The sequence below is a fragment of the Quercus suber genome, unplaced genomic scaffold, assembly GCF_002906115.3.
Source record: "Quercus suber isolate HL8 unplaced genomic scaffold, Cork oak 2.0 scaffold_7, whole genome shotgun sequence".
Classification (NCBI taxonomy): domain Eukaryota; kingdom Viridiplantae; phylum Streptophyta; class Magnoliopsida; order Fagales; family Fagaceae; genus Quercus; species Quercus suber.
The window spans coordinates 975,987-996,814 of NW_027069473.1; the positions used below are offsets into that span (position 1 = coordinate 975,987).

Genomic DNA, 20,828 nt, shown 5'->3' on the forward strand with positions numbered 1-20,828 from the left:
TGAATTACAGTTTATTGCATTTGAATGGCTCTTAACTTTTTCGTAATTCTTGTTTAGATGGTGGAAATTGTAATTGATCTTGTCATAAATGACTGATTTTATACGGGCCATTGATCTTCTCTTGATCCTTTGCACATTTATTTTTTTAAGGGAATATCATGGATCGACTATTTATTAATGGGACCGTGATGGGTTTGCCTTATTTGATGGCAGGGAATCTATTTGAGTGTTTGATTTTAATGTATCAGGTATCAAGGAAAAAAAATGGAGGTAAAGAATCTGATTTTAGCAGTTCAAACAAGTTTCTTAGCTGATTTATAGCTGGATTGGTGGTGTGGATCTTTCAATTTCATCCAATTCTAACACAAAAAATCATTTCAGATTTCTTTGGTTAATCCTGTCTATGACCTTCATTTGGCATCTTGATGGCAAAGGAATATCATGGATCAACTATTTATTAATGGGAGCATGATGGGTTTGCCTTATTTAATGGCATGGAATCTATTTGAGTGTTTGATTTTAATGTTTCAGGTATCAAGGAAAAAAAAATGGAAGTAAAGAATCTGATTTTAGTGGTTCAAACAAGTTTCTTAGCTGATTTATAGCTGGATTGGTGGTGTGGATCTTTCAATTTCATCCAATTCTAACACAAAAAATCATTTCAGATTTCTTTGGGTAATCCTGTCTATGACCTTCATTTGGCATCCTGATGGCAAATTAATGCTTACCATGTTGGTTGATTTTTTTTTTTTTTGAAAGGATTATGATACCAACACCAATCTGTATCCACCATCAAAGAAGACAAAAATATCTTGATCCAATTTTGAAGAGAAGGTTTGCCTCTTTCTATTTCTCTAAATTTAAAGGCTTATTAGTCATAGGATTATAGGTCAAGTATATATTATGTTTCAAATAAATAAGTGCAAAATCAAACTGTTGGGCTATGTAATTATTATTTATACAAGAAGCATTTAATTTCTTTATTTCTTTTTCAATGCAGTGCTATTGAAGTAATTGGTAGGCCTAAGATCCCTTTTTACCTTGAAATTTGATCTTCAATTATTATAATATTTGTCTTTTATTCATCTTATTTGTCTGCTTCTGGTCCATAATTTCTTCTTCTAAACTTCAATTTTACCAAATAACGAGTATGCTTGCTGATTCTTTGAAATTGAAATTCAAATCAAGCACACAACTGTTTGATGAAATGCTTCTTCAGGATATTGAACCTTTTTGCTTGGCTGACCTATGCTACTCATCAAGCCAACTGTTAAGATTTAGTTTTTAATTTCTACAAAAATATTTCTGTGTGATTACTTATTTACTTTTGCTTTTCCCCTGGGTTTTTAAATTTTAATATTGTTAATTGTCATAGATGTTTCTTTGCTTTTACTGATTCACTGAATAATATTACTTAGATTGTTCATAAATTTATTGAAAGATAAATGACATTAGACTGGGATGCATTGAGTTGGTTACCAGGAGAAATGTAAATTAAAATTTGCAATAAGCTGTGGTCCTAGAAGCCTTTTCTTCTGCAGAACCTGCCTTGAGAGTGGGGCTCACTTCTCCTTATTATTCATAATTGATTGGTTGACGTTGAGGAATTATTTAAGCACATGTTTTTATTTGTTTGTTTATTAATTAGGAATATTTGAATTAATGATGATGTCAACGCCACAACTTTGTCATTGTTGAGATAACAACTGTACATACTGATTAAACATATTTAGCCCTTAAGTTTTTGTGCTTAAAAATGATTCTCTAAAGCTTAAATTAAATTCTCAAACTAGTTTCGAGTCATGCTGCTGCCACTACAGATAAACTGATTTGGCCCTGTGATCAGTCCTGTCTTTATATGGTCAAGAGAGCCTCGCTTTTCCATAGTTAATGCTCAAATGGAAGAGCAGAACTCAGAGATATGGCTCTCAGCTGTGGGCTGTTCTGTAGAAGCTTGAACTTCCATTTAAATTCCTTATTTTCTTTGGAAACTACAAAATGATTTTCTACTAGTGATTTAGGGAGATAGCAAAATAGGAATCTCATCACTGATGCTTCTTGCCCTTCACATGCTATAGAAGAGGAATGCCAGGATCACCTATTTATTACCTATTACTTAACTTGTATGACATGGTTCAGATCACCACTCCCCATTAGAAGGTACTTGAGTCAAAGTCAAGTCATAATTGTGGTGCTACTTGGCTGGAAAGAGTGTATAAAGCATAAGGCTGGTGCAATCACTTCACTGTATGCTCTCAACAATCTTTGGGCTATTTGGATACATTGAAATAAAATAGCATATGAAAGAATAAGTGTTAATGCTAGGTTTTGTAGTCCTAAGTCGTAGTGCTTACCTTTATACTATTTGTAGGGATGCAACAAACACATGTGAACTGTGAAGTGGACACTCCTATTAAACCACCTAATGTACTTTTCAGCAGTTTCCATGGCAGTATAGCACACGATCAGATGTTGAAGGTATGGATTCCTCTCTCTTTTCGGGATATGCCTATATGGAGTAAAACCGGTAGAGAATTTGGTAAATATAACTATTGTTGGATGTTTCATACAGTTGTATGTATAATACACGAGGTGTGATTGAAGATCAAAAAATAAGGGATAATTCCTCCAGATATGGTGTAATTGGATACTCATGTTGGGGGCTGTTTCTTCAGTCAGTATTTTGGGGGGAAATGGGCAATTGGTCTGCATCTGCCCGTCATCCAATGCATTGGCATGGATGTTTAGTTCTTTTTGTATTATTTGTCAATAAAGAAAAAATGTTTATGTTTATGTCACAGTGTCAAACTAAACTTTCTGGCATTTAATTGTAAGCTTCATTCTTTGAACTTTAATAAATATATAGATAGTGGGGTTCAAGAAACATGTTACATATATATAGCATAAATGATCCTTGGGTGTCTTCTTTAAAGTTATTTAATAGGAATGCTTTCAAGCCAATTCATTCAAAGATATGTTTAAAACCATTTGTCTGGTTTTGAGAAAAGAAGATTGTCTTGAATAATCATGTTCTTATTTTTATATAGGGGGGCAGGGGTGGGGCTGTAGTTTAAATGCTTTGTACATCCTAGTATTATTTAAAACGCTCAATGAATTCCCATAGGAGGGGTTGATTCCTAGCCACTAGTTGAATCAATATGGCTGGTTCAGGTGATTTCATGTTGAGATAGGGTGCTTAAGGCTACTTAATACAGATGCATTTGTGTCTGCTTTAAAAGCAAAGCAAAAGTACACACCAAGAATTAGCATTTGATTGTGCAATAGAAGTTGTAAGCATCACGTGCTTTATAATTTTGATTACAGTTTATTGCATTTGAATGGCTCTTAACTTTTTCGTAATTCTTGTTTAGATGGTGATAATTGTAATTGATCCTCATAAATGACCGATTTTGTCATCATCATTTAGATGATCTTTCTAGCTTGTCTTTCAAATACTATATGGGCCATTTATCTTCTCTTGATCCTTTGCACATTAATTTTTTTAAAGGAATATCATGGATCAACTATTTATTAATGGGACCATGATGGGTTTGCCTTATTTAATGGCGTGACATCTATTTGAGTGTTTGATTTTAATGTTTCAGGTATCAAGGAAAAAAGAAAGAAAGTAAAGAATCTGATTTTTGAAGTTCAAACAAGTTTCTTAGCTGATTTATACCTGGATGGTGGTGTGGATCTTTCAATTTCATCCAATTCTAAGTTCTAAAACAAAAACCCATTTCAGATTTCTTGACTTGGTGAGGATTGTAATGTACTTGATTTTGGTATATCATATTTTTAAATTTTCTTTCTTAAGTTTTTGAACTTTTCCCTCCCATTTGTGTGAAATGAAGTAAGAGGAAGGCTCTTTGCTCAAAGTGAGAAAATTTTATGAGATATTACCAAATTATACAAAAATTGCATTGTTTATTCTTATATTTCAAGAATAAAGTAGATATCATCTTTATTCCATTATATATTGTTCTTTAAAATTGTTATTGTTGATGACTGACATGAATGTATATTCTTATGTTTATTATTGATGGATAAACATATCAGATAGAAGGGAAAGAGTGATAGAACTAGTCACAAGGGGTCGTTTACCATTTTATACTGCCATTCAAAGGAAAAATTTTATTCCCATGGTCAAATATAACTAACCCTAATATAGATTTCCATGCCTTTTCCATGTAGAATTTGAATTTCTATACATAACCAAAGTTAAGGGAAACTCGATGTTCAATGTTTAGTGCCAATACCTTGCTGGCCGATTGGTATTCTGTATCATACGTGTTCCCCTACAGGAGAGGCTAAGGGATTGAGCAGTACTGCCCTCTCTCCACACAGCTTAGCAGCACCTTGTGGCAGAAGGTGGAAAAGTTGAAATGGCAGCTGCTTGTGGGATGGTGGCTGGGTATGATGTTTTTAGCGTAGGGGTAGAGACGCTGATTGATGTAGGCATAAAAGCATGGGTATGATGTAGAGCGGTAAATTTTTATTCATGATTTTTACATCCCCTAATGCTTGTAGAATGGGTATCAAATACTGGAGAAGAAGAAGTTTGATTTTCAATACTGATATGTGCAGATTAGTTTGGGGTTCTGAAATATTCCATCTTTATTTCAGAGAAATCGGACATTCATGGAGGTCTAATAAGCTCAGAAGAAGATATTGGGCACTCCATCAAATTGTAAGACAATAGTCAAGACCTGTGTGGTTGCTAGAGGGAGGTCCAAGAACTATTGTCTATATATATATATAAAACCGAAGTTTCTGAAACTCTCACAATTTTTCACATTATCACTATTTTATTTTTCTTTTTATTTTAGATTCTTTTTATTTTAGGTTTTATATCTTATATAGAATCCACCAGAAGAAAAATAGACAAAAGTTTGAATTTTTATTAATATCAATAATATTGAAAAACGTATACAAACTTAGAGACCTATTTAAGGGCTTCATAAAACTTGATGGATAAGAAAATATATTCTAAAATAAGCCCTAATTAATACCTAACCATAATAGGAACCAAATTTGACCTAAAAAACATTAAAAGAACCTACAAACAAGGAAATAAATCACCTAGACCTAAAATAACGTTTTTTGCATAAAAATACCAAAATTAAATAATTACAAAAATTAGGTTTACCAAAAAAAAAAAATTAAAAAAAAAAAAAAAAAAAAAACGTAGGTTTTGTCTTTTTTATTTGCTTTCATATGTACCTGAAATTTTCATTCTATCTTATTGTTTTATTATGTTTAGAATTGATTTTCTTCTAAGTATTTGGGTTAATCTCTATATTTTGATAGTGTTTTTATGGGTTTGGTTTTTGGGTTGAAATTTCTAATAATTATTTTATATTGTATATGGTAGATGAAGCATCTCTATTTTTTGGAGAAAAATCAAAACTACAACCTATGTCTTCCAGCCCAAGGTGTGGTAAATTTTTATTTGGTATATTATATATGAATTTTTTGAATTTGAAGGGTTTTGTTTGGTTTTGAAGTAGAATTTGGGGATTCTATAAAATTTGGAAGCTTTAAGTTTTGGGGTTTTTGGTATTTGCGTCTCAGTAGGTTGATCTTAATTCTTTACCTTATATGTTCTTGCTTTATTGAGAATTTTTATTTGAGTTCATGTGATTTTTTGTTTTCTTAATTAAAGCTTTGATTTTTGGTTGATTAATTATTTGTTTGGATTAATTTCAATTAATTATTTGTTTGGATTCAACGTAAAAGATAATGAAATTAGGTGTTATAAATTTGATAATGTTCCATGTTTTGAATTGTTTATATTGTTATTATTACGACTAAATAAGATTTGTTTTTATCTTTGTAGTTTATATCAGTTTTGAGTGTGTGTTTATATATAACTTTTGGGAATTTTTCTTTATTAATTTAAGAATTGTAAATTACTTTGTAGGTTTCAGTAACTATGCACCTGCAATAAGACATTGACAATATAAGCACATATATATGGTATTAACATTTTATAAAAATCTTTCTTACAATCCAATAACATTCTACGTTAGACAACACTTCTAAACTATAGAAAAGCATAGAAGTTAAATATTTCTTCCCATTGTATTTTATTTAATTATGACAGATCTATTTTTTTTTAAACGCTAACTAGCAAAATGTCTTTAATATGCATATTATTAACCCAATTTTCTATTTCTAAATTTCTTAGATTTTATTATATCAATTTTTTTTTCTTTTAAATTCTTGGTGGGCAAATCAATCTCTCACTAATTCTTTTACCTTAACGTGATGTTGGTTAATTGTAATTTTATTTAACTATCCCGTGCATCGCACGGGTTAGTGACTAGTTTTTTATAAAGTCAAGACCTGTGAGGTTCTTAATTCTTAGTGAAAGCTCTCTCTCTCTCTCTCTCCCATGATTTGAAGTTCTTCTCCCTCATCAAATGTGTAGCTTCTTGGCACTGCTAATAAAAAAATTCCTAATTTTCCATGTTTTCTGTTCAAACTTCAAAGCCTTGGTAAACAGTCTTCTTTTTGGAGAAAGCAAATTTTCTTTGAGTCTCAATCCTTTTTTTGAAAGTTGCAATGGAACACTTTTTCCTCTTAGATTGTGCAATCACTTCTTGTTTTGGGGCCACCTCAAGAACTGATCTTCATTTTCATCATTAGTTTTTATTATTTATTGATTCCAACAAAACTAGAAGTGTTGAATTCACATCCAATAAATTATCCATTTATAGTTTTTTGATAAACTTTGTTTTACCAAAAAAGTTTTTATTTGAAGATATTTATGATGAGAATCAGTATTCTAGGAACACTTGGCCTGTTCACTTACTACCCACTCCAAGTCTCAGTCCTGCGTCCTGATAATGAGAGAAAAGTAAGGACTCCAAATAATATATATATATATATATCAGTTTATCACCCATGCTTGCAAGTTGCATGGACTTGACCGTGCACAGGGAATCCATAGTAGCCATGATAAGGTATGGAAAACCACATCAAAGTGAAAAGAGAAAATTAGTAAAAGATTCTAATTTGCCCAAACGAGCTCTATAACAACTGAAGAAGACACACCACAACATTGGGAGACAGTTATACAATAGGAAGCAACATTTTAATAGCAAAAAAAATTTCCAAGAGTTGAATAATTAAAAGGAAGCCAATAGGGTATTAGTTTAGTTACGGGGTTCTTTTTGAGCAGACAAAAGCAGACCTCTGTTGGTAGCATAGAACACCATGATCAAAATTTTGAATAATTTCCTCAATGTTACAAAGCAGAGTCCAATGAGCAATAGTGTGGGTTTAGGAATTACACTTTCTTACTACATTTAAAGCTTGCTAACAATAACTTGAAGTTGATGCTAAGCTAGTATCCACTATTATTGGTTCTATGGACTAGTGAGATCTGCGTAGAGAACTTTGGATTCATTGAATTTCATTTAGTTCATTTCCCTCCATCAAAACCTTTCTAGACAAAGCTTTGATTGCTGCTCTTTCTTCTGCTATAACAGGACCATCCATCCAGCCTTATTAGCTTAGTACAAACCAAATAATGTCATTCTTATGGTCACGAACATCTGTCGCAACACATGTTTGGTTGTTTGTTAACACTGCATCAAAATTAACTTTGACAGAAGGGGGAGGAAGAGGTATACATGTTCTGGTGCCCTTGTACCTCATTAGTGGATTCCCAGGCTTGCAAATGAGTTTTTGTAGGTTGAGATGTGCTCCCTGCTTTGGATCAGTCATAGTCCTATGTACCATCTGTCTATTCCTTTGCATCCAGATTGCATCACAACATATGGTTGCATACATTGATAAATTTCTTACCTCTCCCATTGGGACCTTGATGGAGCTTTTTGGATTAAACACTATTTGGATCCATTCATCCATAGATGACAGGTTGAGCTCTTCAATTCTAAAAGGTCGTTGGGGATGACCACAAATTCTGAGTCACTAGGCACTTTAAGAATAGGTGCTCTATGGACTCCTGGGCTGCATTACACATCATGCAGTTTAGGTCTTCTATTGAAAATATCAGGTTTAGCATCACTTTTGTTATGGGAATTTTCCACAGAATTTTGATTGTCATGAATTTTGAGTCTCCATGACTTCTTCCATTTTACTTTAGGTATAGTACCACTCTCAATAGTTGTGTGGGCCAGTCCAAAATACAGTTCTTGCTGAGAAGTCTCAACTCTAGTTAGGGGTCTTGTAGTGCTTGAGCTAGCTGAATCTTTAGCATGTTTTTTTGTAGTGACTGATTCAAATAGCTAGTAAACTTCTTTGAGGCAGTTTAAATCCAGGTATGTAAGGAATCCACAAGGAGTTCCAAACATCCACTCCTACTCCAATTTTTCAGCAAATTCTGAAAGGTATCTCTACTGCCCAGGATTGATTTCCACACCCATGACCCCATACTAGAAGAGGGAGCCAACATTAAGGCTATAGTTCTTACCCCATTTCTATCTTTGTCGGTATGGTCCATTTAATTTTTCTACCATTGTTCTGTTGATGTACTCCATACGTCTAAGCCCAAGTCCCATAACAAGTTTAGCCTTGAAAATGTTATCGCAAGCTTTTATGTAGAATCCTCTTATGTCTTCTTTATTCCCCCACCAAAAGTCCCCAAGTAACATGTTGATTTGTTTACAGGTTGTTTCAGGAAAACCTATTGTTGACATCATAAAGTTCAGAACTTCAGATAATGAATCTGATCAAGTAAGCTTTAGCTGTCTAGGATATTATTATTTACTTACAATGCCGTTGACGTAGGACAACCACAAAAACAATAGAATAAAAGATAAAACCCTAGGAGTCAGCACCTAAGGGTTGCTTGGAGTCAGCACCAAGCAAAACTGGAGTCGGCACCAGTAAAAGAAAACACACGTTTTTTTTTAATAATCATCAAAACTGTCTTACAATAATCCCAAAAAGTGTTTAAATAGCTAACATAAAGAAACCCTAAAGAAACCCTAATTATTAAATATTTGGGCTTGCTGAAACTCAAGCCCAATGACTAATAGGCCCTAGCCATTAGGCCACAGGTTGGGCCATCTTCTTTCTCCTATACGTGCGTGTAATTGGGGGCTTGTATCTTGTGTCCGCACCAACTCCCCCTGGGTGAGAAGAACTCGACCCCGTCGAGTGGAAATCTGAAGAGCTCTGATAATACTCCAACAAGTCAGGATCCAGTCGCTGTAGCTCATCTCGAGTAATCCAAGTGCAATCAGAATCTGGTCGCCCTTGCCACCGAACTAGGAAACGGTGAACTCCTCCATCCCTGGTAGAAACAATCTGTTCATCTAGAATAGCATCAATAAATTCTTTATGTGCATAAGGTAGATGTAAGGGTAAAGGGGTGGGAACAGGGGCATCAATAAGATTAGGCAAAGACTCATCAAAAGGGGTATCAGGAATAGCTGTGGGACTTTTATAAGCAACTAGATCCTCAATATTAAAGGAGGAGCTAATACCATAATCAAGAGGAAGATCAATGACATAAGCATTTGGGCCCATTCGTTTCAATACCTTGAATGGTCCAGTACTACGAGCCTGCAATTTTTTAACGGTCCCCGAGGGAAACCGTTCAGGGCGAATCCGAATCATGACATAATCCCCTACCTGAAACTCTGCATGACGCCGATGAGTGTCAGCATGAATTTTATATTGAGAATTACTTGCTTGAATTTTTTTGCGAATCTCATTATGCAAATCATGAATATGTCGTGCAAATGCCTCAGCAGACTCAGACACCCTAACATGTGGGGACATGGGCAAAAGATCTAAGGGCTTCCTAGGTGTATATCCATGCACAACCTCAAAAGGACTAGCTGAGTGTTAAGGTTACTAGGTTTGAGCGACTTAAGGATGAATATGAGTCATGCCCAGATTTTGGGGAGCTCTACATTAGCCTAAGTAATGCCCCACGGCCAGTCCTAGATGATTATACCCTTCGAGATGGTTACTTGTTCAAAGACAACCAATTATGTATCCCTCGGTCTTCAGTACGAGATTTCCTAGTTTGGGAGATACATGCAGGAGGCCTTGCAGGTCACTTTGGCCGAGACAAAACAATTGAGGAAGTGGAACGTCAATTCTATTGGCCTGGTCTTAAGAGGGGCGTTGCCAAGATAGTTGGTCAGTGTCGTACCTGTCAACTGGCCAAACATCGCAAGCAAAACACTGGCCTGTACACGCCTCTACCTGTGCTAGACCGCCCATGGCAGGATGTGAGTATGGACTTTGTGTTAGGTTTGCCCCGCACCTTTAGGAAGCATGATTCAATTCTAGTAGTTGTTGATCGCTTCTCTAAGATGGCTCATTTCCTACCTTGTTCAAAGACCTCTGATGCTTCTAAGATCGCAAAGCTCTACTTTGATGAGATTGTCAAACTGTATGGTCTTCCCAAAACCATAGTGTCTGATAGGGATGTTCACTTCATGAGTTATTTTTGGAAGACCTTGTGGCATTTAGTGGGCACTAAATTGAAATTTTCCACAGCATTTCATCCTCAAACTGATGGACAAACTGAGGTGGTTAATCGTAGTCTAGGCAATCTCCTTCGGTGTCTAGTGGGTGAAGCCAATAGAAATTGGGATTCAATTCTTCCTGTAGCCCAACTTGCATATAATAGCTCTGTCAATAGGTCTATAGGTNATTTTCAAAGAGTTGAATAATTAAAAGGAAGCCAATAGGGTATTAGTTTAGTTACAGCGTTCTTTTTGAGCAACAAAACAAGACCTCTAGCCGGTAGGTTTGTTTCTAACCCCCAACACCCACACCCCCCCCCCCCCCCGGCCGGCGTGTGCGGCGGGTGAATACACAATCATTTATGGTAGCATAGAACACCATGATCAAAATTTTGAATAATTTCCTCAATGTTACAAAGCAGAGTCCAATGACAATAGTGTGGGTTTAGGAATTACACTTTCTAACTACATTTAAAGTTTGCCAACAATAGCATGAAGTTGATGCTAAGCTAGTATCCACTATTAGTGGTTCTATGGACTAGTGAGATTTGCGTAGAGAACTTTGGATTTGTTGAATTTCATTTCCCTCCATCAAAACCTTTCTAGACAAAGCTTTGAGTGCTGCTCTTTCTTCTGCCTTATTAGCTTAATACAAACCAAATAATGTCATTCTTATGGTCATGGACATCTGTCGCAACACATGTTTGGTTGTTTGTTAACGCTGCATCAAAATTAACTTTGACAAAAGGGGGAGGAAGAGGTATACATGTTCTGGTCCTTTGTACCTCATTAATGGATTCCCAGGCTTGCAAATGAGTTTTTGTAGGTTGAGATGTGCTCCCTGTCTTGGATCAGTCATAGTCCTATGTACCATCTGTCTATTCCTTTGCATCCAGATTACATCACAACATATGGTTGCATACATTGATAAATTTCTTACCTCTCCCAGCGGGACCTTGATGGAGCTTTTTGGATTAAACACTATTCGGATCCATTCATCCATAGATGACAAGTTGAGCTCTTCAATTCTAAAAGGTCGTTGGGGATGACCACAAATTCCGAGTCACTAGGCACTTTAAGAATAGGTGCTCTATGGACTCCTGGGCTGCATTACACATCATGCAGTTTAGGTCTTCTATTGAAAATATCAGGTTTAGCATCACTTTTGTCATGGGAATTTTCCACAGAATTTTAATTGTCATGAATTTTGAGTCTCCACGACTTAGTCCATTTTACTTTAGGCATAGGACCACTCTCAATAGTTGTGTTGGCCAGTCCAAAATACAGTTCTTGTTGAGAAGTCTCAACTCTAGTTAGGGGTCTTGTAGTGCTCGAGCTAGCTGAATCTTCAGCATTTTTTTGTAGTGATTGATTCAAATAGCTAGTAAACTTCTTTGAGGCAGTTTAAATCCAGGTATGTAAGGAATCCACAAGGAGTTCCAAACATCCACTCCTACTCCAATTTTTCAACAAATTCCGAAAGGTATCTCTACCGCCCAGGATTGATTTCCACACCCATGACCCCATACTAGAAGAGGGAGCCAACATTAAAGGTTATTGTTCTTACCCCATTTCTATCTTTGTCGGTATGGTCCATTTAATTTTTCTATCATTGTTCTGTTGATGTACTCCATACGTCTAAGCCCAAGTCCCATAACAAGTTTAGGCTTGAAAATGTTATCACAAGCTTTTATGTAGAATCCTCTTATGTCTTCTTTATTCCCCCACCAAAAGTCCCCAAGTAACATGTTGATTTGTTTATAGGTTGTTTCAGGAAAACCTATTGTTGACATCATATAGTTCAGAACTTCAGATAATGAATCTGATCAAGTAAGCTTTAGCTGTCTAGGATATTATTATTTACTTACAATGCCGTACCTTTATTTGTATCTTTTCTAACACATGGGCTAGAGTATAAACCTTCATTCTTGTGTCTTGTTGTCTCTATCTTTGTGTGAAGATTCATATGAATACCTGAACTAAGTAGGAGCTGATGTTAACAGTGAAACAATAGGGAACTAACTGTGAAGAATGATGCTAATAAGCCTAATATTAACATCACTAGTCGCAAACTGGCTCAATGCGCAAAAAAGATTTGGCATAATTTTTTTTTTAAGTGAAAAATGAGAATTGTAGCTGAGACTTACAAGTAATAGTCTTAAACCCATCTCAAAATAATGCGATTACATTGGAATATATAATATATATATTATGTAAGTAAAGAATTCTACATCTTGATTTTTTGTAAGTTTTTTTTTTTTTTTTTTTGCAAGGAAACATATTGCATTTTACTTTCAATTTATTATGTATGGAAAGATATTTTTAATATGTTAAAATATAGTGATATATGCATCAAAACAAAAATGTTGGGCTATTAATCAATTTCAAAACCTTTCTATTTTCTATATTTTCTAGGCAAGCAAACAAAGTTCTTGACTAGTTTTTTTTTTTTTTATAATGTTTTTTACGATTTTCGTTTTCATTTCCTCACCAAGATCATCGCCATCAAATTGATTTCGCCAAGCTGGTACTATTACATTCAGATATTCACACTTTTCCCTATCCAAACTCTTTGATTAGGTATTTTTTCTATTTCTCTCGATTTCGTAGTTTTAAAAACTTATTTCTGATCAGTTTGTTTTTGCTTGGACTCGAATTTTGTACATACTCCGTTATTCGCTTTGAGTATTTTGAACTTTTGTGGTTTTTGTTCTTGAATTTGTGGTTTTGTGTATCGCAGGCTTTCAATGTGATTGCAGGTGCATTTGCATTGGTATTTCAGCTCAATGAATGGCTAAGGAGAGTTCGAATTTCACTATCTGTGGGATTGAAAGCAAGAATGTCAGTTGGTGAGTAAGTGAGTGAGTTGCAGTTTCTTGATAAATTTCATTACTATTGTTTACATTTGTTGGCTGTTCTACCAGGAGGTTTTCTGAGAATTATGTGATTAGTGTTGTGAATTGATTAGATGTGCTCAATTGTAAATTTTAGTATTCACATTGGATACAGATGGTTGCTAATTTCCAATTTTTGGTTCTGTTTTGGTTAAGGACTAAAGATGTTATTCTTTTTCTAGTGATTACTTATTATTATTATTTTTTTAAATTCTTGTATGAGTTAATTATCAAAAAAAAAAAAAAAAAAAATTACTTGTATGAGTTGTATCTAGTGGTGCAAGCCCAAAATTGATCGAATCACAGGTTTACAGCCTCAGTACTCACTTTGAAGTCTGAACTAATCAGTCATTAAAACTCTTCAAAGCTTTTTCCTATTCTATATGAAAACAACAAAATGTTTTTCATTATACTGAGGCTCTTGGTTTCTAATGAATATATTTGATGCTATAAGAAAATATTATTTGGTGGAAGCTTTTAGTTTGAAAACATTTTTGAGGAAGCTTAAGTTTTTGGTACTGGTTGAATTATTTGGGGGCTTGTTCTTTGTGGCAACCCAATAAGAGTGATTGAAAGTTATAAAATATTTAGAAATATATACTGAGATTTGGGTATTTAATCTCAACCAACAAAGAAAAAAGATTATAATTTGCATTGAATATACTCTGTGATATACGCCATTTCAATATTGTCTCTTGTCATTTGATTGTGAGATAATGTAGGGAATATAATTCCAAATTTTGATGACAGGAAGTGTAGGATCCAACAGATATAATCTCTTAACCTCACAGTAACCCAAGAAAGAGTATCATATGATACTACTTGGACCCCATTAGGACTTAAGTTAAGCTATAATTGAACCCATTCAATTAGTTTCTCATCCGTCTAGGCCCCTTAGGCATTGATCATCAGTGGATAGCTGCTGCTATGGTCCACCTAGGCATGGCCTTCCATGGACTAGTTGCCCCCACCCTCTTGAATTAGCTTTAAAAAAAAAAATATATATATATATATATATATTTTTTTTTTTTTTAAATCTAGAATTATTGTTTATTAATATAATTACTCTTACTTATCACAAAAATGGCTGAATTGTTATTTACCGCCATTTAAGTTGACTTTCTTGACCAATGGAAATGCTAGTTTAAACATGAAATTGAATCTTGATGATTAGATAATTGACTCTTAATCTTTAACAATTGCTACACTTGCATCTTTGTTATTAGGTGAGTCCGTTGGGTTTGTTGGAGGCACAGGGCTTGCACTTGGTGTCATAGGACTTTTACTCCTTAAGGTAAACATTGATGTTCCTTCATGTAAATGCAAAATGCTTTTGAGTTTAGGTTTGTTTTTCAATTTGTCTATTTTGGCTTCAAATATCTCCTTTAATTGCAGACTACTCATAGGAGGAGTAGTGTTAGGCATCAGGCAACTCTGATTTAGATAATTTACCCATCATGATGTGATGAGGAAGTCAATGATAACACTTCCTCAACTATAGAATAACTTTTGATAAAGCCACACGTTCTTAAATTGATATTTCCTAGCTGCTGTGTTAAGTTGATGTATTTCCCATTGCTAGACTCCTTGACTGGAAGTGGAAAACATTTACCATCCTTCAACAAGTCTAGACATAGAGTATGTGTGCCAAGTGCTTGTGGAAATTACCCAGAGAGTAAAAAATAAATTGAAAGGAAAAAAAAGAATAAGAGATTTGTGCAAGATAATTAGTTTATAACTTTAATAGTTTAGATTTAATTTGTAAATAGATGGAATTTCCAGGGACTAACTTGTGGACAATGGATATGTTCAATGGTCTTTTGGAACTAACTGAGTAGCATATTAGTCAGAAGATGGAATGGTGGTTTCCCCAATTTGTGTATCAATAATTTGAAAGCAAAGCTTGTACTTAATTTGCAGCCGGTTTCAGTTCTCAACGCATGAATCATGCTTTAGACTTTTCCCACAAGCCAGTATTCAAGGTCACACATGTGGTCTGGTCCTGGTCCAATTAAAAATTTAAGCATGTGTTACAACTTACAAAATTTAAATTAGAAAAAAAATAACTATCAATAGAATTACTTTTTTTTTTTTTTTTTTACTTAATCTATAGCTATTACCTTTTTTTTATGCTATATGTGTATTTATTTGTTTCCATGCTCCATTATTTTCCTGCAGAGGCTCCTTTGGGAAGCTTGGCAAGATTTAAACCTTATCATCTTGATCATAGCTGCTTTATTGTCATTGGCACTTGGAATTAAAAAAGAGGCGTGTTTGGTGTTTTTTTATAGATCATTTTCATTGTGAGGAGTGTCAATTAATGGCATTTGTTTTTTGAACCATCCTTATATAGGTTCTAGGCTGTTGTGATTTATATTTCATATCATGTGGAGTATGGCCGTGTCTCTAAACAAAGAAAAGTCTCTAGCAAGTACACCTTCATAGACAATACATACAGGTGAGTTTGTGACTTTGTCTTGAGTACTTTAATTCTATAAATGGATGATCATAGTGGTCCACACACCATCTGAATTTTTGGGAAATTTTTATTTGAGAGTCAATTTCAGCAATACTGACATTTTAGAAGTATTGGGCTACAAGTATTGAAGTCTAACCAATTAGGTATTTCATTTTGACCCAAGTTATTTTCTGAACGCAAAGTCTAGGATTTTATTATTCAAGACATTCAAAAATTCAAGTAACTCAATCAATTAGAAGAGGACATTCTACAGTTGGATGCCTTAGCCTATATTAGCTGTTTAGTGTCCATACTAATGCAAGAAAAACAAAAGTATTTGTTTTGGCCGTATACAGTTTACTTTAGTTCTTTTTATTGTGACAACTTACACTCAATATTTTAGCCATTAGATTTATTCCACGGATAGAATTAATTCTGGAAAAATAAGTTCCTGTCTCCTGCCTTAGAATGTCAGAAATCATGCTATAATGAATCTGAAAGTTTTGGCCAGGGCAAGCAGCCAAGGCCAAGACAGCCTCCGTGGGCATGGTGCCAAGGCCAAGGTAGCCCCTTTTGTGCATGCAGCCAAGGCCAAGGCAATCTGCCAAAAGGAAAACCATTGTGTCAAATGCCAATGGTGGAGCATAGATTATGACTTAGGGGCTCACTCACACCACAATCATATATGATGTTGAGTTTTTTATCAGAATGTGAAATAGGGACGTGCTGATGTGGATGCAAATTAAAAGTCTATTTGGCATATATGTATATAAGTTTCAGTGGGCTCTAATTAATAATTATAGTGAATTTATAACTTATGCTTTCTAGGCCATGACAAATTATGTGTCAACAGTATAACCAAAAGGAAAACCATGTATGATAACAAAAATTAAGAAAACTGTAAAATGAAATCTACAAGCAATGCATAGTGGCTATTTATATTTATATGCATTCTAAGTTTGAGCTAAAAATAAATAAATAAAGCGAGTAACTCATAACTAATTACGTTGAAGAAAAAAAAATTACATTGGGCTAATTTCATTTTGGAATGAAGTCTTCGGAAGCATCAAGCTAGGTTATAGTCAGCATTGTCCTAGGTTGTAGTTAGTAGTATTCTAGGTTGTCTGGTACATGCAAACAGTAGGATCAGATCATGATCAATTAGTCATGTGCTTATTGTAATTCTAGCATGTGTGTAATCAAGAAATGGCATGTGAGCTGTGTGCTTGTTACAGTCATGGTTGGTAGTGTGTGATTTGAAGATTAAGTTTTTTAATTCCTTTGGAACCAGCATAATTATTTAGCTTAAGTGACACATCAAGTTTTAGTAGATTAACAATCTTGTGATAATGCTGATCTTAATTAATATCTTGATTTTCATTCATTTTTGCAGGAAACTTGTGGAATCTATGGTATCTCCAGCATCTACACATTTAACAACAAGAATTAAAGCTCAATACAACTAGGTTTGATTATCAAAACATTATTTTTCTCCATTACATGTTCTTTCAGTCTATAATCACTTCGCTGTACCATGTTGTTCATCATTGCTTTGATGAATTAATGGCTGCATGTCCTAATAATACTCATTTTGTTGGTGAAATGCTGGATTTTAGAAGATTGAATCAATGACAATGAATTAAAGATATCATATCCCAATTCCCACTGGTCTGATCTGAGTTGGGAGGTGGGATTGTGGTTTGAGGATAAAAAGAGATGAGTGTTTCTTTATTTATTTATATTATAATTTGTTGGTAAGCAGGAGATTGGAAGTTTAATTTTTGACAAAGATGATCAATTAGCTAAGGAGTTTGTTACTGCTGCTGCAAATATAAGGATGTCTTCTTTTGGAATCTCTTTGCATAGCTTTTTTGAAGCCAAAGGTATTGCTCTAGAAAAATATTTTTTTGGTTTTCCTTTTGAAGTACAATTAGCCTTTGATTTTGTAAATTCTTGTTCTCATGTTGTGATAGTGAAAGCAGTGGTTTTACAGTTTTGGTTTGTTTTAATTCATGTTTATTGACTTGTAGTTATTTGCATTTGGAAAGTTCTTTACAAATGTTAATGAGCATTTAGCAACTGAGTTCATTGTCATCTATGGTTGCTTCAAGAAGAAAATATGCTTTAACTTTTGACAACCCCCAACAAGTAAAAAGATAAAGGATGCCTTTGTTTGTGTGTGTGTGTGTATACTGTTGTGGTTAAATTCATGGTTGTCCATTTGAATTATTTTGCTATGGTTGGCTTGTTATTAAAAGCTAAAGAGCAAAGAAGATGTTGGGGTTGACTTGTTCTAATCTGATTAGGATGTTTATAGGATGGCATATTGTCTTAGAGAATCTGACAAAGAAGATGTTGTTGATGCCAGTAGAACCTTGAGAAGGTGTGAAGTTGGTGATGATCTTGACGAAGGCATGTAGCAAATTACACAACAAACCTTGAGAAGGTATGTTTTCTTTCTTTGTGTTTAGTATTTCTTGTCATTTTGTTCCCAATGTAGGCTTTTTTCCTTTGAGATTGGTGTTGTTTGAGCTTCCTTCTCCAGTTACTAGTGGGACTATGGATACTGTTGAAGATCTAAAACAAGAACTCTCCAAATACCTTTTAGTGTGTGTTTGGCAAAAATTATTTTTGCTAACTTATTTTACTATTCAGCTTATTTTTGCTACTATTCATGAGTTCCACTGCACTTTTTGGTACTATTTATAAGTTCTACTATACTATTTTGGTTTACTTTTACTTTTATTTATAGTACTTTCAGCAAAACAAACAAATCTCAAACTGACCCTTAGTGTACAAGGATTGGCTATTGTAAATACTTTTAAGTGTACTATTCAAAAAAGGTTTTGTATAGCATGTTGTGATTCCTATTTCAAATTTAAAAATGTAAAGGGCATTAGACAGAGTCATTGATTTATGTTGATTTGTATAGTTTTTTTCATTGTGTTAAAAGATTAGTTGATTGGTTGTTGTAATTTAATTTGGAATTGCACAATTGAGTTTATATTTATATTTTGAATTAGGTTATTAAATTTTGTATCAATGTGAAATAGTGCATCCAAATTTATATATTTGTTTATTTTAATGAAAATACTTATTTCAATGTTTACAAATCATTGAAATTTATATCAAGATACCATTTATCAACGGTTGAGTGCATGTAGAAAAAAGTAATAAGCATCTTTATGTATATATGTTTCAACGGGTTTTAATAATATTTCGACATTTATTAACCGTTGATAAAAGGGTAATATTTTTTTCGACGGTTGCATAGGTTGCAAAAAATATTCTCGACATAATTTTTAATGGCGGTTCTCAATGGTTATTTCAACTGTCGAAAATAGTATCTTTAATGGTTTTTAGTACTTTTTCAACAGTTTCAACCGTTGAAAATAACCAAATTTATTGTAGTGGGGGCAGCTTCACTACTTGGAATGGGTGCAACTTCATTGGCCACTATTGCAGATACAATTGCTCGGCCAACACTGTTGGATTATCTAATGGTGCCATGACTAAGATATCTGAGGGTAGACTTGCCTCCATTACAGACTCTGAATTTCCATCCTTGGTTTTGGTGTCGGTACTAACAGTTGCTGGGGCTTCAGACTCTGTTACGACATGTTGCAGCTAACTTTTGACTTTGGTCATACCGGCTTTTTGGGTCCCAGCTTCAGATACATCTCTTGATCCTTGACTCTCTGAGCCTTGTTGATTCTCAGTTTCAAGAATTGATTGTGATGCTGCTGGTGGTGGTACTGGCACTGAAGCCAATGTGCCTGCTGCAGGAATCATTCCTGGTGCTTGGGCTTGAGAGAGAACATAAGACATCAACAGCTGGGCCAAAAGGATTTGGGGGTCATTAACACTTGGTTGAACTTGAGGAGTTAAGGAAGTTGATGGAGAATTGACATTAGGTTGGTAGACTGCTTGAAGCTCCATTTGTCCATGCTCTGATGGAGCGTTAAAGTTAGGTGGGTAAAGTGCTTGAAGTCCTGCTTCTCCATACAAGGCATGGTGGCCAAGAAACCGCTTTAGATTTCCCTGGTGCTTTTTACCAGTCAAATGACTATTAAAAACAATCTGAGTCACACTTGACATTGCACAACTCACATATTAAAGGAACCACCTGTTTTGGTTTGGGGGGCTTAACCGGCCTTCTTGATCCTTCATAAGTTCTCATATAATTACCCCCTCGGCCCCCTCTCATCTTTCGCTTCAATCCACAACCTCGAGCTGCAAAGTGATCCTGAGGCTTACCCTTAGGTTCAACAGCTAAAACTTCAGAATTCCCTACTGCCTCTTTCTGCTGCTCAGTTTCCTTTATATTGTCATCGGAAACAGTTTCAGAAACAGTTTCCTTTATATCTGTATTTAAACTCTCTCTCTCTCTCTCTCTCTCTCACACACACACACACACACACAAAAACTTTTTAGATAGGATTGAGGAAAAGGGCATTTATTGACAAAAAGATATTCACTCATTATACTTGATACAAGGTCCTTGTTGTATGGTTTGTTTCTTCGAAAACTAGAATTTTAATGAATAAAAGACCCACCAGACAATTATTTCATCCATTGAGATCAACATTTTTAGCATCACCAAGATGCAAGTTGATCTAAAAAAAAATTCTTGGTAATCCTCATCAAGGGCCCCGAAAACAGGGTACTCAAGTCCCAAACAGATAACGAAACACCTGGTTCAAAACAGAACTACAGTAAAGAATCATACCAGACACTGGGACCATTAACATGAAACTATCCCTCCCTTGCTTAACTATAAGATGCAACTAGTAATTCAGTTGAAAATACCAGACAGTTAAGTTGAGGAACAAGCACAATAGTGGCCCAATAAAATTTCAATTATGAGCCAGAAACTAAATCAAATGATAACAATTAAACCCAACAATGTGAGTCGACAAAATGACAACACTTGAATTTGGGAAAGAAAGATCACTTGATCAGAAAAGCACATCAGCAAAGGATGACAACTTGTCCACACGAGCTCTAAAACAACCAGCA

The 20,828-nt window shown here is 34.6% G+C and overlaps 1 protein-coding gene and 1 long non-coding RNA gene across 14 annotated transcripts in view; both read left to right on the forward strand.

Moving 5' to 3' along the window:
* The window catches only part of LOC112040805 (TMV resistance protein N), a 139,733-nt gene extending 135,756 nt beyond the window's left edge, over positions 1-3,977 (forward strand). For 4 of the 12 annotated variants that reach the window (XM_065774167.1, XM_065774180.1, XM_065774185.1 and 1 more), the window contains 4 exons: positions 214-675; positions 760-834; positions 2,372-2,478; positions 3,606-3,977. The gene's annotated coding sequence lies outside the window, so the exon portion shown is untranslated. Of the gene's footprint in view, positions 1-150; positions 676-759; positions 835-2,139; positions 2,248-2,371; positions 2,479-3,605 lie in introns of all 12 variants that reach the window. The other 8 variants (XM_065774171.1, XM_024073709.2, XM_024073716.2 and 5 more) reach the window with 8 other exon arrangements.
* A 530-nt stretch (positions 3,978-4,507) lies between these two features.
* On the forward strand, positions 4,508-20,380 carry LOC112001718 (uncharacterized). 2 transcript variants are annotated; one of them, XR_010629265.1, is made up of 5 exons: positions 4,508-4,535; positions 4,627-4,690; positions 5,375-5,435; positions 12,222-12,287; positions 19,595-20,380. It is a non-coding gene; the product is annotated as an uncharacterized LOC112001718 (long non-coding RNA). The 2 variants fall into 2 exon arrangements; XR_010629264.1 differs by lacking the exons at positions 5,375-5,435; positions 12,222-12,287; positions 19,595-20,380 and having other exon boundaries at positions 4,627-4,816.
* Positions 20,381-20,828: the final 448 nt, after the last annotated feature.